Consider the following 10760-nt stretch of genomic DNA (forward strand, 5'->3'; position numbering starts at 1 on the left):
AATTATGTTAGTTCAAGCGTGATCAAACATGATACATGAGGTTTTATAGAATAAAGCTAACTTTAGAAATTTCATTGTTCCCACTTTCTAATTGCAGTTTTGGCTTTAGTACAATTACAGTTTGTATTTGGGTTTTATTTTAGAAGCTTTATTGCTGATGATCAGCTTTATATATCAGGATTAGGAATTAGAAACTTTTATAGAAATTAAGATACATAGGATTTTAGAATAGCCATTTTGTTCAGAGATCATAATCAATTGTTCCTGGAAACAGCCCAGCGTGATCTTTGGACTGGGCCACATTCTTTAGGAACTGGTCTGAGCTATAATTAAGAGTTTTTTACAGTACAGGTAAAGTTAACACAGAATAGAAAGGTATTAAGATTTTAGTCATTAGGTGTTGGGTATGCATAAGTTTTAGAAGTTATTGATTATTAGGATTTTATGATATTAGAATTGTTATATTGCTTTTGAGGAATATAAACCAAGCATGAGGAACAGTGAGATAATTTTGGGATTGTCCTTCCTCATGCTTGGGAAAACGCCTGGGGGGTGGGGGACACCCCTCACCTACCTGGCTTTGTGTTCACATGAAAGTCTTGTGATTTAATTGGGATTGTCCTTCCTCATGCTTAAGGAAACACCTGGTGGGTCGGGGGGGATGCGCCTCATCCACCTGGCCTTTTGTTCACGTGAAAGTCTTGTGATTTAACATGTGAAAATTTGGGATAAAAGACTCATGGTTGGTCCCAATAAATGGCTTCTGCTCATTTCACTGAATAGTTGTCCACTTTCTTTCTTTCTCCTTATATCTATCCCTCCATCTTTCTTTCAATATCTATCCCTACTACAGAATCGGCTTCTGCACTAGACAGAGTTCAGTCTCTTTCTTTCTCTCCCTTTCTCTTTCTCTTTATTTCTCCAGAATACTTGCCGATGCTGCCCCACCTTCCAGGGACCCTCTAAATCTCTCTGAAGGGGCTAGGCCCCCTGTGCCCACGGGCTCAGGCGATCCACTCTCCTCGTCCTCCCAAAATGCTGGGATTACAGTCTGAACAACCGAGCCTGGCCTTTTAAAAGTGCTTTTCATGTATAAACTCATTTAGTTTTGCACAATCCTCTGAGGAGGGCTATCTCCTTAGATGCATGGTACAGGCATAAAAAGAGAGGGAAGATAAACATTTTCTACAGATGAAAGAGCCAGTGCCTGGTTTGAGCCAAGAAAGTTTGACTTGCTTCTGACTTATACAGCCTCTTTGTAGAGAGGCTGTATGTGGGAGAATCTGCTAAACACAAGCACACGTGTACATACTGTAGCTCTGCACACTAATGTGGAGAGCTATGTTTGCTAGTAAATACATTGTACTGGTCTTCATCTTTCAATGTAGAAATTTTGAATCCAACGTTTAGGTAAGGTTGCACTTGATATTTTGTATAGCCTTCAAAAACACAGTGTATATGCTCAGAACAAAGGCTGCATTCATATACTGTACAACTAATAATTATAAATGACAAGTTTAGCTATGTTTACATATATACATATGTAATTATGTATATGTATATGCATTTATCTGTAATGGACTAAATGTTTGTGTCCTCCTAAAATTCGTAAGTTAAAATCCTAACCTCCTGCTGTGATAGTATTGGGAGGTAGGGGGCTTTGTAAAATGAATAGGTCCTGAGAGTGGAGCCCTTGTGAGTAGCATTAATGCTGCTATAGGAGAGACCCTAGAAGATTCTCTCTTCATCTCTTCACCATGTGAGGACATAGCAAGAAGTCTACAGTCTGCAACTTGTAGAGTGCCCTCACCAGAACCCATCATGCTAGTTCCCTGATCTCAGGCTTTCAGCCTCCAGAACTGTGAGAATCAAGCTTCTGTGTTTATAAGCCACCCAGGCGATGGTACTTTGTTACAGCACCTCAAACTGAGTAAGACATATAACATATATTCCTGTATATGTATCCGTGTTGTCACAGCCTACCTACTTCCCTGATTTATGTTTTAGTTTTCTTTAATTACATATTGATTTTTTTAAAGTTACAGATTTTCTTTCTAAAAAGAGACTATTAAATAAGAACTTCTCTAGTAATGTACTTTTTATTTATTCCAAAGCAGAGCTATTTTTTTTTAATTCACTTGCATTCTTATTTTGATTTAGTACTCTTAAATTAATACTGAACATTAATGAAGACAGCAGATTATATGAGCTTGGAGACTGATTCCAATGGCAGCATTTTAAAAATCCTAGAACAGTGCTGGTGGCAATAAAATCAGTGAATGTCATGGGGTTCTTTTGAAGCCTTTTTAAAGCAGCCTTGGTGTTTAAGACATCAAACTCACTGATTCTCTCTGCATGAAGCAAATGGTTACTAGCATATCAAAACCCTTTTTTTTTAAAACAAACTTTTGGCACTTGCTCTTTATAAAGACCAAATTCAGCTACTAGAAATCAGGGTGTAGGACTTATTTCATGGAATATGAAGAATAAAATAAAAACTAAGCAACACTTTAACAAGTGGAATAATCAATGTATTCCAGCTTTATGTTCTTTTATATATTTGATATAAGTTAAAGTTCTAAAAAGAAGACAAATTAAGCTTTTGTTTGTTCCCTCAGAACATTTTTTTGGTGGAAAATAGAATATTTACTGGTAAATACTTGCAGAGTAAAATGACTCTGAGATACAATAGCTTCCCAATAAACATATATTACTTGCCTTGCAGTAATAACATTTCAAAAAACATAGATATTTGAATTTTATTCTAGTCCTAATCCTAAACAGAAGTCAAAATTACTTTAAATTTTTTTCATATGCTATTTACACAGGCTACAAGGACTCGAAAATCTTTTCATTCCTTGTACAAATTAAACTCGTTATTTGTCTGTTTCTAATATGCTGTATATTAATTCAGAATTCTGATAACTTGTATACAGTCATGAATTCTGCAAAACTACCAACTGCTTTTTCATAAAAGTTTAATTTCTTATCACTTAAACTTTATCCTATAAGTTTAATATTTTCCTAAATATGCATGTTTCTTTTTTCTGCTTTAATAAAATATGATTGTTCTTTCTTTTAATATGAGTTTGCCCACCAGTAATATAATACATTTCAACACTAATTTTAAATCATTGTGGTTTTGATTTTTTTCTCTAGTTAACAAGGATCTCAAAGACAGCTCACCTGGTTTAATATTTTCACCAAGGACTCAGGCCCTGGATCCACTTGCTGTCGTCTGATTGACACAAGATCAGTAAAGTAACTTTGTGCACTATTAAATATATTCAGAGCAGGAAGCTGCAAGCAGGGGTGAGGGGCAGGGAAAGGGCTCTCTCACTTTGGCCATCAGAAAAGGACTAGTATTCCCAGAAACCCTGTACACATTCCTCATTAGCTAGAAGGGGAAAACAGGTATCTGTATTTAGTGCAATGGTGGCTGAGAAAGGAATCACTTGGTTTTATTTATTTATTTTTAAAAATGCTCTTCAAGGGGTTGGAATTGTGGGAAAAAGAATTGAGATGTGACTGTTGGGTGCCAATCAACAATGTCAACCATAAGATCATTTCCACAACACTTGGAGTTTTAGGAGTAAGTACCGAAACAACACAAAATGCAGAGCTTTCCTAGCGATAAGTATGTTCTATGAAGCCTGTCCTGAGATTTATATATTATATGAAAACATGAGATATTATTTTTTAAATTAAATATTTCAGATGGTATAAACATTATTTGGGGGCATTCAAACTGAAAATGCTGTAGAATAATGTGTTACCATGAAAGGTCTCACAGGTAAGTATCTCTATTGAAAATGGAAGTGAAATATGAATGTATTTTATTAAATAATACTGAAGTTCAGCCACTGGAATAAATTGAAATAGTGAAATAGAATACAACAAAACAGAGTCTAAGTAAATTATATATCTGAATTAAATATATAAATATACACACATATGTGTAAAAATTCACCAAACACAACCAAAGCACTGTACTGATATGATTTGAGTTCCTCTGCTTATAACCATACCCATTTACTTAAAAACTGATTTTATCTGATTTCTATGATCAAAAACTATATGGCAATTTTATCAAAAAGATCAAAGCAGAGACATTCTCATAGTAAAAATCTTGTTGTTCCAATTGTATTTATATATTTTGGTTATAGTCAAATTGAGTGAAAAAATGACCACCTAAAGTTTTTCATAACATAACTAGTGAGGTAAAGAAACGTGAATTATCATGTCCAAATATTTAAGACTTCCAAATCCCTTAATCTCTCAGTAATTAAATAAATGTATGTGATGATAGTTTGTGTGATGCATGATTTAATTATTTCAAATAAAATATGCTTTGTAAATAAAAAAATAAAAAATGCTATATAAAATATGACATAAAAGCTATTTATAATTATATTAATCTTAACAGCCAAGAATAATTTTAGACCTATGTGACACATTATTGTATTAAATTTACAATGTAAAAGTGTAATTTTTTGCTGTGAATAAATTATCATATTACATATAAAATTTAGTTTTGTATACTTAACCCTTAACAGTACCCCACAATTTTGTAATAAAAAATATGTTTTAAAAAAACTCTAAATAAATAAATAAATTAGACAATAAAAATAACTTTGTAATGTCAAACAAGTGTGTTTGCCCACTGAGAACAGCTTAAAGATAATCAAATAAAAGCTACATATCTAAAGTTAAAAAACTTGAGTTTTGCACTCCACTTCATTTTGGACTGACTGAATCCAGTTTTTGCATGAGAATAAAAATATTGTTTTCTTTGCCTATATTACCCACAAAACAAGTTCAAAAAATTAAAGCAGATGCTCTATTTTAATAATAGTACAACTGTGTGGCATTCATAACCCAGTCACAATATACAATGCTGGAGAACAGATTAATAAATAAATAGTAGGATAGCAGAATGAAGAAAAACCCACCTTAGGTATTTATAAGGGAAATGTTACCAGAGCCACCAATTCACACTACAGAGGCTTTAACAAGGTTAAGAATCTCGCTTCATTTACAGCAGGAGTCAGAAGGATGGTTGGGAAGGCTGTGTTAACCAAAAAGAAGGCACTGTATGGCACAGTTAGACTCTCAAATCTGCAACAGCCACACTAGTCTGCCCTTCTCCCATCTGGAGGGTCGGCAGGGAAAGAGCGTTAGAGTCACCAGAGGAGTTGAAGGAGTGACCTATGAATCTGTAATCACTAGATACCTGTAGATACCTAGTGGTGGGATTGCTGAACCAAACAGCAGATCCACTTTCTATAAAGGTTGTACTTTAATTTAAACTCCCACCATGCAGGTTCCATTTTCACTGCATTGGCAGCAGCATCTATTGACATTTGAATAGAAACCAGAGGGAATTAGGGACAGCAAAGGATTGTTAGCACAGTCTCCCTTGACAGGAGAGACTGGATGAGGACATCCTCAGAAAAAGGAAGCAGAGCTATCTGAAAAAAATGGAAGAAGAAAGAATACGTATTTGTGTTATTTTGCACTCCCAGAGCATCAATATCTCATAGGTTTCTCCCTTGGGAAATGATAGAAGATTCTATCTCTGCTAAATAAAAATGCACATAGCTCCCTTTGAAGGATTGCCTGTTACCATCTATATGGAGGGGAGATTCCTAATGGCTGCACTTTTCAAGAAATTTTTAAATTACTTTTCTTGCTTTATTTTCTTCTTGCAACTGAGAAATTAATAAAATTTCTTTTGTACTGCAGAGTAATTTTTTCATGCTCTAAAAGTGTTGGGAGCCAGACCCCGAGACCACTAGGATGCGTTCGGGAGCTATTGACCCCATTTTCTCCCCCTTTCTACTCAGCACTAACCAGATTAAGCTCCTATAAGCTCAAACATAAAAACTCTGAGACCAAGACAAACACAAGCTCACTTTAGAAGCTCATTGCTCCCATTCTTCCACAAACTGCAGTTTCAGCTTTCACACAACTTGCAACTCAAACTTAGGTCACATCTAAGAGCCTTAGTATTGGTCACAGGCTTCTGGGTTGTGATTCAGGATTCACTGAAGTTGAATAAGGTGTAAATTGTGTAGAATATAGTTTTAGAAGACAGCCATTCTATTGAATGAATGCGGCTGGATTACTTGCAGGTAGCCCACTGTGAACTTTGGACTGGGCCACATTCCAAACATTCTGGGATGGGCCACTTTCGTTTGTAAAGTAAATACTTAAGCTTCTATAGAATTGTTTAGCTTGGTATAAATCAATCAGTTTAGGATGAAAAAGGTTTATAGAATATGTCAGTCACGGATTAGGTTATCCTTTGTTATGAGATTTTAAGATTATCATATGAAAAGGGCCTAAAGGCCATCATTGATTAAGTTTTCATGGATTAAGGTTTCTGGTGGGTGGGGGATGCCCCTCTCACATCTGACTTTGTGTATAAAAGACCCGTTGTAATTCCCAATAAAACACACATCACTTCTGCACTAGACTGGAGTCCGGTCTCTTTCTTTCTCTCTCTCTCTCTTTCTCTCTTTCTTCTTCCCCCCAATCGCTGACGCCGTCTCCACCTTTGGGGTACCCTGAACCCAGTTGGAGCTGGTCCCCGGCATAAAAGAGAAAGTTACCAGATGAATAATTTATGTCTATAGTAATTAATCTTCTTATGTATTGGTAGGCTGATTTATACTTCAGAATAGATAGAATAACTTCTTTCTGACATTATTTTATGATTGGTCGCTTGGTTACAGTGGAAATGGATACTAACAATTTTATGAAGAGTATACTGACTTTAAAATGTAATCATTTAGCTGGGCTCGGTGGCTCAGCCTATAATCCCGTGCCTTTGGGAGGCTGAGGTGAGTGGATTGCCTGAGACTGCAGGTTCGAGACCTACCTGGGCAACTTGGCGAGACCTCATCTCTACAATAAATCAAAAATCAGCCGGGTGTGGTAGCGCACGCCTGTAGTTCCAGCTACTTGGCAGGTTGAGATGGAAGGATCGCCGGAACCCAGCAAGTCGAGGCTGCAGTGGCCGGGAGCGGCCACTGCACTCCAGTCTGGGCGATAGAGTGAGACTCCAACTCAAAAAATAAAAAAATAATAAATAAATAAATAAATAAAAATAAAATGTAATCATTTGAATGCAATATTCTGTTAGTGAATAAGCTTAAAAGAAATGAATGTTCTCTTGAGAGCAATGTAACTCAAAGATATTTTCAGTGACTTTTATATACTAAAATAACTTTCCTAATTGTATTTTTTTTAAGCAAGGTAAGTTTTCTTCATGGATTTATTCTAAACAATTAATGGAATGGAAAAAAACAATAGTCTTACAGGAAGCATATCAATTACTCTAAGAAAAAACTAATATAGTAGAAAATTTCCTGCATATATAATCAATAAAAGTAAAGAAATGCTCACATACTGTTACCATGTAAATCTGCATTAAAAAGTTATACTTAGAGAAATGGAGGACTGGAAAGCAAATATAAATTTCACTTGAAATATAAACATATTTTAAAGGCTTAACATGGCATTATAAAATAAATACAAACATTTATTTGCAGTGACACATTTAAAATTTCTGTTAATCTTGTTGCCAAAATATCACCATCTTGATATCAGCAAGTCTAAAGGACAAAAAGCACATGTTTATATATACAGCCCTTATACATAAAGTAAATACTTCCTTTGTCATATGGACCAAGGAATATAGTATGTTTACAGTCAGACTTTCTTACATTGAAAAAAAATGGGGTTTTGTTTGTGGCACATTACCCCACTATTCTTTGAACATGTGACAAATGGATAGAAGATATAGGTAGAATATATTTCACCAAGCTTCTACACGTTCTTCAGAAACGTATATGAAAACTGCTATAAACTGAATATAATATTCTGCAGAAGTAGGGCTAGCTCTGTAGTAGTTAAAATGAGATAAACCATAGGACTCACCCATGAAACTAAAGACTTCACCCTCTTTAGACCTGGGCAAGATGTTAATGAATAAGAGTGTATTCATGTATTCCTAACATAGGTAAAAGAACTGATTTGGGAGCTAGGTCACATGGATTGAAATACAGCTTTCCTTCTGACTAGCTGTGTGAACTTAGGGAATTTAGCAAAGATCACTGTGCCTCAGTTATCTTGTCTATAAAACAGGGACAGTAACTGTACCTCAAAGGGTTGTTGTGAGGAAGAAATGAGTCAATATTTATAAAGTTCTCAGAACAGTTTCTGACACACACTAAGTCCCATAAGTGATTAAATGTATGTTTACAGGATATCTCCTGTGGCTGGAGGATACAAGAAGCTGTGGCCCATGCAAGTGTCAGGGACTGTGGTGCTGGGGCTAAGACTGGGGCTTGGACTGGGGCTGCAGTGGGCCGCCAGGGCAGTGTTCCTCAGCCTGTTGCCGCTCAGCCTATTGCTGTACCTGGTGTGCTGGCGGCGGCTGCAGTGGCCTCCTGGCCGTGGGGGCTAGCGTGGCCTGGTGGGGACTGAGTCGTGAGGCTGGAGGGTTTGCATGCCCTGTTCTCACTCACTCAGAATGCTTGACATCACAGAACACTGTTGGCCTTGCCTCGGGCCAAGTTGGCAGTTAAACGGAAACCTCCTAGAGCCACAGACTCGACTTGAAGGACCTGACTCTGCTGAGCTGCTCCTCATGGGTGGTTACCTGGGCAAGCTCGGGCCACCACAGCCTGCCCCTGCCCCGGAGGGCAAGGATCTGCAGGAGAGGCCTGGCCACCACCCACCAGCCTGCCTGGCCCCCAGTCTTCCTCAGACCAATCCTGTTTACCACGTTTACCCTCTCCCCACATCTCTTCTTCGATACCCTAGAAGGCCTTCCCACAAGGATAGTGGGCCTTTATCAAATCAAGTTCTGATAACACCTCGAAGAGGCTATCCAATCCACCAGGCCCGATATTCTGGAGTGGGGGCACTTCCCACAGTGTGCTGGAATGGTGATCACAAGAAGACTGTGCTGTCTCCTCAAAATATCAAGATGGTGTGTAGCCCAGCGACCATGAGGATTGCCCCTCCTGAGAGAAAAGTGGCTCATTCTGCAAGACCAGAGCAGATAATCAGCTCAACACTATCTTCACCACCAAGTAATGGCCCAGATCCATGTGCAAAGGAGACTATACCGAGTGCCCTCAAAGAGGAGAAGAAAAGGACATTGGAGGAAGAAGACCAAATATGTTCTGATGGGCAGGAAAGTAAAAGAAGGCCCCCTGACAGCAGTGGAAATGGCCATTCAGCGTTTAAGCCCCTCTTGGTCAATGGAGTCCCCGCTTCTTTTGTGCCTAAGCCTGGGTCTCTGAAGAGAGGCCTCAGTTCCCAGAGCTCAGATGATGACACAAACAAGAGATCCTACCCTGCTTCCTTGAGCTCCTTGACAAGCACGTATGCAGCTGGCACCCCTAGCTCCAGCTGCAATGCCATTGCCAGTTCCTATAGCTCTACTAGAGGCATCTCCCAGTCACAGCTCTGGAAGAAAAGTGGCCGTGGTTTGCCACCCTTCTCCAGTCTAATCACATCCAGCTCCCAGACACCAGAGAGCCCAGCAAAGAAAATTAAAGAAGAGCTATGTCATCATTCCGGCTCCTCAACTCCATTGGCAGCAGAAAAGGAGTCTCCGGGAGAAAGGGTTAAAGATACAGCCCCACAGAAGAAACGACACTCGGAGAATTGCTCATCTACACCTGGCAGCTCTGGGTTGCATAAACGCAAAGTTCAGCTACTGCCAACCAGGCGAGGGGAACCACTGACCTTGCCTCCACATCCCCTGTTTGGCTATCCAATTACTGCTGAAGAATTTGACTTAGAAAAGAAAACTTCTTTACAATGGCTTGATAAGGTCTTAGAGAACAGGCCAGATGCTGCTTCAAACTCTGTCACTGAGACTCCACCCACCACTCAGTCTTCTTTAACCTTGACCTTGCCTGGCTTTGGAGCTACCACCCAGACCACCAGCAGTGGAAGCAGTAGCTCAGCATTTGGCAGCACCACTCCATCACCCTTCCTGCCTGGGGCATCAGCAACCCCAGCTGGCAGTGGGGTCTTAGGGATCAATATGGCTACCCCAGGCACCAGCTTCACCTCGGGAGCATTCAGTTTTGGAACAGGACAGAGTGGGACCACAGGTACCATCACCCCTTTGGGAGGAGGCTTTGGTCAGAACACCCTGGGCACACCCAGCCAGAGCACACCCTTTGCCTTCAATGTGGCCAGCATGCCTGTCAACAATCCTTTGTTTGGAGGCACCTGTACTCCCAGCTTTGCTCAGAACACCCCTGCCCTTGTCCTCGGCACATTGGGCAACAGCCTCTCTCCTGGGGCATCCTCAATACCTGCCCAAGGCTTTGTTGGCATTGGACCTTTCATATCCACAGCCCCTTCGTTATCCACTGGTGCACGATCCAAGACCCAAGGTGGTCGAAAGCAACTTCAGGCCCAAAGGCAGCTCAAATGCAAGAAATAGCCTTTGTTCCTTGCCCATTTCCCCCACCCCCTGCTCAAGTCTGGACGTTGGAACCTGCCTGCAAGGAAGAGCCTTTGACCCTTCAAATTACATAAAGCAAACCTCCACCAGATCTCTGGCCTCAGCCACCGGGAGGTAGTGGCAGCCCTGAGGCCCTTTCCCTTCTGAAGGAAGCACAAGTCTCAGGGAGTATGTGGCAGGGCAGAAGCCTGATACCTTTACCTGAACAGTTCCACTGGGTGACGCTGGAGAGCTAAACCTCTGCACATATTGTTCACTTCCC

At 39.6% G+C, this 10760-nt stretch overlaps 1 pseudogene; it reads left to right on the plus strand.

The window, feature by feature from the left end:
- The first annotated feature begins 8998 nt into the window (after positions 1-8998).
- On the plus strand, positions 8999-10477 carry LOC103264401 (annotated as a pseudogene).
- The last annotated feature ends 283 nt before the right edge of the window (positions 10478-10760 follow it).

This window comes from Carlito syrichta, unplaced genomic scaffold, assembly GCF_000164805.1.
Source record: "Carlito syrichta isolate Samal-C Ts95f unplaced genomic scaffold, Tarsius_syrichta-2.0.1 Scaffold20288, whole genome shotgun sequence".
In the NCBI taxonomy this organism is placed as follows: domain Eukaryota; kingdom Metazoa; phylum Chordata; class Mammalia; order Primates; family Tarsiidae; genus Carlito; species Carlito syrichta.